Source organism: Bos indicus x Bos taurus, chromosome 18, assembly GCF_003369695.1.
Source record: "Bos indicus x Bos taurus breed Angus x Brahman F1 hybrid chromosome 18, Bos_hybrid_MaternalHap_v2.0, whole genome shotgun sequence".
Classification (NCBI taxonomy): Eukaryota; Metazoa; Chordata; class Mammalia; order Artiodactyla; family Bovidae; genus Bos; species Bos indicus x Bos taurus.
In genome coordinates, this window is record NC_040093.1 from 6800127 (window position 1) to 6807179 (window position 7053).

At 46.2% G+C, this 7053-nt stretch overlaps 1 long non-coding RNA gene across 1 annotated transcript; it reads right to left on the reverse strand.

The window, feature by feature from the left end:
- Nucleotides 1–573: 573 nt before the first annotated feature.
- Nucleotides 574–3150, reverse strand: LOC113875622. Its single transcript, XR_003506316.1, has 3 exons — nt 2959–3150; nt 1502–1598; nt 574–628 (listed from the first exon to the last, which is right to left on the reverse strand). It is a non-coding gene; the product is annotated as an uncharacterized LOC113875622 (long non-coding RNA).
- Nucleotides 3151–7053: the final 3903 nt, after the last annotated feature.

Sequence of the window (7053 nt, forward strand, 5' to 3'; positions counted from 1 at the left end):
ACCAATGGGTCCTTTACCACTTTGCTACCAGGGAAGCCCTCATATTATTTTTAAATATAGGTATTTTATAGAGATTGTAGTTAAAGTCTTTTGTATGTTACTTTATGCTTACACTACTTTTTATTTTTTTGAACAAGTATAAAATAATGTTGAGGACTCCTCCTGATACAGTGGAGAAGAATGTGCCTGCCAATGTAGGGTACACGGTTCCACCCCAGGTCCAGGAAGATCCCTCAAAACAACTAAGCCCATGCGGCACAATTACTGAGTCTGTGCTCTAGAGCCCGGGACCATCACTCCCAAAGCCTGCACACTCCAGAGCCTGTGCTCCAAAACAAGAGAAGGCACTGCAGTGAGAAGCCCGTTCACTGCAGCCTCAACTGGAGAAAACCCACTCATAGCAGCGTTCTGTGTGGCAAGGGCTTTAATCAAACTGCAAAGCTTGCAGTTCATCAGAGATATCATACTGGGGAGAAACTGTGTAAATGTGTGTGTGGAAAGGACTTCAGTCAAACTTCAAGCTGTGCAGTTCATGGAAGAATTCATACTGGAGAGAAACCTGACAAACGTAACAATTGTGACAAATGTTTTATTGCACAGTCATCCTTAACTCCGCATCAGGCAGTTCCTATAGGAGAGAAAGCATAGAAATGTAATTTGGTGGAGGAGTCTTCAGTTCCAGCTCTTACTTTGCATTTCATCAGAGAATTCATACCAGAGAGAAACCATGTAAATGTGATATCTGTTGCAAGGGTTTTAGTCATATTAGAAAACTTGTAGTTTAATTGAGGAAGTCATACTGGAGAGAAAGCATATAAATGAGATCTCAGCGGCAAGTCCTTTAATCTAAATGCAAACCTTGCAGTTCATTGTAGAATTCATACTGGGGAGCAACCTTAGAAAGGTAACAGTTGTGCCAAACATATTAGTGAACAGTCAGCTTTAACTCACTGCCATGCAGTTCATGTAGGAGAGAAAGCGTAGAGATGTGATGTATATGGGCAGTGCTATATTTGAAATGACCATGTAGAAATCATAGATAATTCATAGTGGAGAAAAATGTTAAGAATGGAACAATTGTGAGACACATTTAGTGCAAATGTAATGAGTATGGCAGAGCCTTTTATCTGAGTTCAGGCCTTATAATTCATCAGAGAATTCATACTGTATAGAAAGCATTCAAATTTGGCAGAGCTTCTAGTGCTTGCTCAGCCTTAACTGACCTTTTGGCAGTTCCTAGAGGAGAGAAACCACATAAATGTAATTTATGTGACAAACTCTTCAGTCACAAGGAATGACTTTGCAGATCATCTGAGAATCAATATGGCAATGAAAACTTACAAGTGTAGTAAATGAAGTAAAGTATATCTACTTTTTGACTCTCAGAAAAGTCAAACTGGAGGAAAACCACATGAAATGTGCTAGGTGTGGCAAAGCTTTGATTCTGTGTTCAGATGTAACTAACCATCAGATAATTAATTAGAATTGAAGTCTTACTCACCTAGTGCCTGTGTTATGTGTTTCGGAAGCCATTTGGTTTTTACAAAATTCATACTGGTGAGAAGCCATACATTTAGAACGCAGTCAATCCCTCCAGTCTAGATTGGAGGGAATCATAAATATAATGTGTGTGGTCAGAGCTTCAGTAATGGGCTGATCATTCCCATCATCAGATTATTCATAATATAGAGAGACTTTACAAGTGTACGAGGGTGCAAATCCTTCAGTTGGCATTCAGGCCTGAAAAGACATCAGGTGATCCATACTGCAGAGACCATACGAATGCAATCAATATGCAACCAGGCTTTTCAGGTGTTTACACCTTCGGCTTCTTGAGAATATTCCCTAGGTAGAAGCTACATCACTGAAAGGAGTGCATCAGGGGTTTTAGACAACAGTCTGCCGTCAGGATTCAGTAAAGAACTCATTCTGGATAGAAAGCTTACATGTGACCTGAGTGTGTAGAACCTTTACCTCAGGGTCACACCTTACCAACCATCAGATGATCCGTCCTAGCGAGAACCTTGCTAGTGTACAGAATGTGGCAAGGCCTTCAGGTACTGCTTCAAACTCATGGTTCACCACTTTATACTTAGAAATGCAACGACTATGATAGCTTTCAAAATTGCGTTTCACTCTTTAGGTATTCTGGAATTATATATGCCTTTTCAATACAATGTCTGGGTTTATCATAAATTTCCTTGCAAGGAACAGACCTGTTTTAATATTCCGGCTACAGTCACCTTCAGAGGTGATTACAGTAATGAATTGTTTATCCCCGCTGCCCCGCCCCGCCCACTGCGCCCGGAGGCCCGGCCCCCCACGCCCCGAAGCTCCTCCTAACACTTCCGCTGTCCCCACGCGTCTTCGGCTTCGCTCAGTGCCCCGCCCCTCGACGACCAGGCTCCGCTGAGTCCCCGCCCCCAGGCCGCTCCGCCCTTTCACGGCGCGTGCGGGCAGCGTCCCACAAACCAGGAAGCGGAGCGCGGCGAGTGGAGGTCTCTCAGCTCAGCGTGAGTTTCTCTCTTTCTAATTAAACCTGCGGCCTGCTGCCTCCTTTCCTCGGTACCAGGAGCCTCAGGTTCGCTAGTGACTCTCAATCCCTGCGCCCGTCTCACCATCCCCAGCAAGTTCAGACGTCTTGGTGAGCAGCAAAGGGGCTCCTCCATTTTGCTTTAAAGTCGCTCTGAAGCCGCTTCCAGCTTTTGGTCCACAGCGACGCTTCGTTTCGCACCTCTTTCGTGCTTCAAACCATTTACTGACCTCACTGACCCCTCTGCCCTTCTTACACCGCATACAGTTCTCTACGGCTAGGTGGGTTTATTAGCTCCGCGGCCCCCAACCTCGTCCTCTCGGCCCCTGGCCGCGCCGACCGCCACGACCACCCCGCTCCCCGGTCCTGGGATTTTGGAGAGCCAGCCCCGCTGCTGAGACCGCTTCCCTCCCAGTCCCTCTCACCTCAAGTCTCCTCAGGCCGGCCCTTCCGCCCCGCAGGCCATGCCTTCATAGTGACGTTGCCCTGTCCCGTGTCGGGGAGGCGACCTGCGCCAGTCACGTGACACCCGAGGTTCTTCCGTTCCAAATTCCACCCGTTGCGGTTTGGCTCTTGAGGGAACCGGGCTTCTTATTCAGTCGCCATCCCTGCAAATAGGAGGCCGGGGCGGGGCGGGGGTGGGGGTGGGGGTGGGTGGGGTTAGAAGCAGCAGAGACAGCGACTCCTAGAGAAATATTTAATTGAGAAAAGGATGACGGATAAGCGATGGCAATGAAAAGTAATGGTGAGGAACTTGTGAAGAGACAACAGCATGAAAAAGAATCGGCCTTGAAGGTAGCGGTTAGGTAAAACGTTTAGAGAAAAGCAGCATTTCCTGAGAATTAAAGGTGAGCAAGATAGGGAGGTAGTGGTGTTCATTCCGAGTCTTTACGACCCCTCTATTCCTCAGAGTTTGCTCAGATTCATGTCTGTTGAGTCCAGGGATGGTATCTAACCATCTCATCCTCTGTCGCCCCCTTCTATAGCTTTCAAGGGAGAGGGGCTGTAAATCACAGGTCCCAAAGAGGGCAACAGTGGAGAGGCAGTTCACACAGAGAGCCCGCAAAGGGGACACAAGCGTTGGGGTCTTGGCTTACAGAGCAATATCCTGCTGAGAGACAAAGGGGACTCCTAGTGATTGGAGAAGGAAATGGCAACCCACTCCAGTGTTCCTGCCTGGAGAATCCCAGGGACGGCGGTGCCTCGTGGGCTGCCGTCTATGGAGTCACCCAGAGTCGGACACGACTGAAGCGACTTAGCAGTGATTGGAGGAGCTGAGAAAGGAAGCTGAGAGGAAGCATAGCCACTTGGGGGTGCCAGAGAGGGGAGGAAAGGAGGGCAGAGATTGTTGGAGATTTAGGATCATCAAAGAGGTTGGATTAGAAGCATTTTACAGGGAACAGATGGCAGAGAGAGGCCGGATGGGAGTCAGGGAAGAAGTAGAGAGGAGGACAGGCACAGCAGGAGCGCAGAGGGGAAGAGAAAGGGAGACGGAGAAAAAAGTAGGGAAACATAAACTAAATGAAGTGGAAACAAGTAGTGTGCAGGTTTGGGAGCGGATTAGATCTAGATGAGTGCTGAATCGATTTGATCAGGATTTTTAACTCGTGGTACATTGATTTTTGGCTTTAGAATCTACTAAGTTTAAAACTTTCTTTTTTAAATTATACAGATGAAAATGAGAATTGCAAAACTTCTGTCTGTAAGGCTTGTGCGTGTTGTAATTTTCTGTATTAAAAGATAACATCCACGTGCAGAAGCTATAGAGGTGGGGGTTGCGGCAGTGACTTGATTCCCTTAGAGGTGAGTCGGGGTACCCCCTTCCCTTTTCCTGGTGCAGAGTAGAGGTTATGGAGAGGAGAAATGGGACAAGAACTGACTCTCTTACTACATGATGCCTTTTCCAGGCACAGTAAAAATATTCTTTGTGATGGTTTTACTTTTTGCTTTCTCCTTTCTTTATATTTCATTATTTTGTATCTTGGATTAGTTAATTGAATTAGTTCATTGAATAGTTCATTGAATACCCACCTTCTTATAAACAATTATTCATTTGTGAAATAAGATTTGGTGGACTCCTGTAACTAATTCATGTCATTCTTTTCTAAATACTCTATATTCTGAAATTTTTTTTAAACTTTACACCGGAATTCTTCAATGAAAAAAATTTTAATAAGCTGATTCACTTTAGGTTTGTTTCACATTTATTAGAGGCCCATTTGCTGTTTCTTGTTTATGTTATATTTTGAAAACATTTTTTGGTAACTAATAAATAGTTATAGACCATTTTGATGAATGTTTGGTAAGGGTGTCAGTGATCTTTTATATTAAGAGTCACAACCTAATTTAAGCAGTTAGTCTGATACTCCATTTTCCTCTCTTTTATGTGATCTAGTAACTAGTGAGCTATGATTTGGTCTGATGATGCTTCCTCAGGTCCAGAAGCTGAGCAACACTGACCCCTGAAATGATTGGCCAAATTGGGTGTGTGACTGTGTGTGTGGCAGTTCTGCTTGTAGGGAGAGCCCACGTGTTATTAGAATTTGAAATAGGTCCCAGTCTTCGAAAATGAAAAAGGACAACAGTAGGATGGAGGCGGGAACATAAGCTCAGACCCTGAGAGGAAGTCATGAGCCATCTTCTGTGAATAAAGCTCAGTCTGTAGGGAGGCCTCCCACCTCTTGCCAGGGTCTCCAGCCTCATCCTGGGAGCCGACCCCGTTCTCATGGTCAGTCTGTCCTGGTCACATTCACTTAGTCCTTGTTCATAAACACCAAAACCTTCTTGTCTCGGATCTTAGTTTCTACTCCTACCTTTGGTCATTATATCACTGTTGCCCTAGCGCTTTCTGTTCCTTCAGGTCTGGGCCAGAGAGGTCTCCCCATCTCCTTCTGATATTCTCTGTCATGTTAACCAGGTTTATTGCTTCGGTATTAATTACCCTGATCAGATATGCCCTTCTCCTTTAATTATTTGGAGTCTTTCCTCTTTTCCCTTCATTGAAGGGTTCACCGTATTCCTCTTCCTCCCAGGATGCTTGCAGCATCTCACTCTGGGGGTGAGGACTGGGACTGTGGGCTGGGCTGAAGAATCCTCAGGGATGATGGAGGTTATAGGCTTGGTGATGACGGCTCCCGTATTTGTTCTGGACATGTCAACTCTGATTGATCCTTACCCCATGTGGAGACTTAATTACTCAAAAGCAAAAGGATGTTGGAGTCCTAAAAAGCCTGGCAGATCCAGTGTCTTGAGGTGTCCCCATGTTTTAGTTTGCAGTGTCACTGCTCACTGCAGCCCCCAGGTCTTCTAAGCTCTGTCCATGCAGGGACCAATTGCCATCTTGGACAGCAGCTTTGCCTTCTAGCAGCTCATCTGCTCAGCGGCAGATGCTGAGTTTCCTGTGATTAGACTGGTCAGTATCTTAGGGGAGTATGTAGGAGACGACACCTCCCTATCCCCAAACCACCTTCCCCCCATTAATGACCTGGGGTATCTTCCAGTTAGCCATGAGCAGGGAGAACAGGAGCCGGTGAGATTGGGGCCTCTCTCTCTTTGTGACTTCTTTACTGAACTCAGTCCAACCATCCTCAACTACATAACGTCCTTTTTGCTAAGTGGTTTCCCCAAGAGGACCAGCTTCTTGGTCTCCATACTGAGTGTCCAGTGTCCTTGGATTTGCAGCTAGGGTGCATTTCTTTTGCAATGCCCACGCCTAGAGGTCTCTGTTCTTGTTCAGCTGTGCACGGAGAAGGGGTAGAAAAATAGGAGAAAGTGAGGGGGAGCGTGTCGGGGTTTCCAGGAGGGTTGTGGGAGCAGGAGTGCACCTTTTAATGAACCCAATGAATGGTGTGTTTGCGTGTGAGAGAGAGAGACAAGCATAGTTGTGGGATCACGGAGCATGTGGACCTGTTGACAAAGGGGGTCTCAGTTCTGGCTGGAGGTCCTGGACGTGGGCTCATGGCTAATTGTGGGCTGTGTGGAATGGTGGGCGTGCCAGTGTCTTGGCTCAGTTTTCCAGGGACACAGATGCTGTGACTGAGGTTTGCATGACTGGGTTTAATTGGGAATCTCGTGATCACACCTGTGGAGGAAGAAAGGCTGTGGGATTGGGAAGAAGAATGTTATCCTGCAGTGTGTTAGAAGCAAGGGCTGAGCTGAGCCCACAGGGAGGTCTGGGTGCAGGAGGATGGGGACAGTGGTCCCAGAGAAGGGGGGCGGGATCCAGGAGGTGCCTCACAGCACCCCCTCCACACTGGATTTTTTGTGGTCTTTAGGGGGGGCGAGAATTAAGTATGCAACCCATAGCATAACTGTGGGTAAAACCCCAGAGATCACTTCGTGTGTTACCTTTGGTATTTCTGTTATTTTGAGTTGCTCATAAAGTTTCAGATGCATTTGGAAGTTAAAAAAAAAAACAAAACTTGCAGTGTTTCTGTGGAAGATATTGAAGTTGCATTGAGATATGTGCATCAGCCTACACATCTGTCTTTTATTATTAGAGTTTGGAGATAACAGTTTGG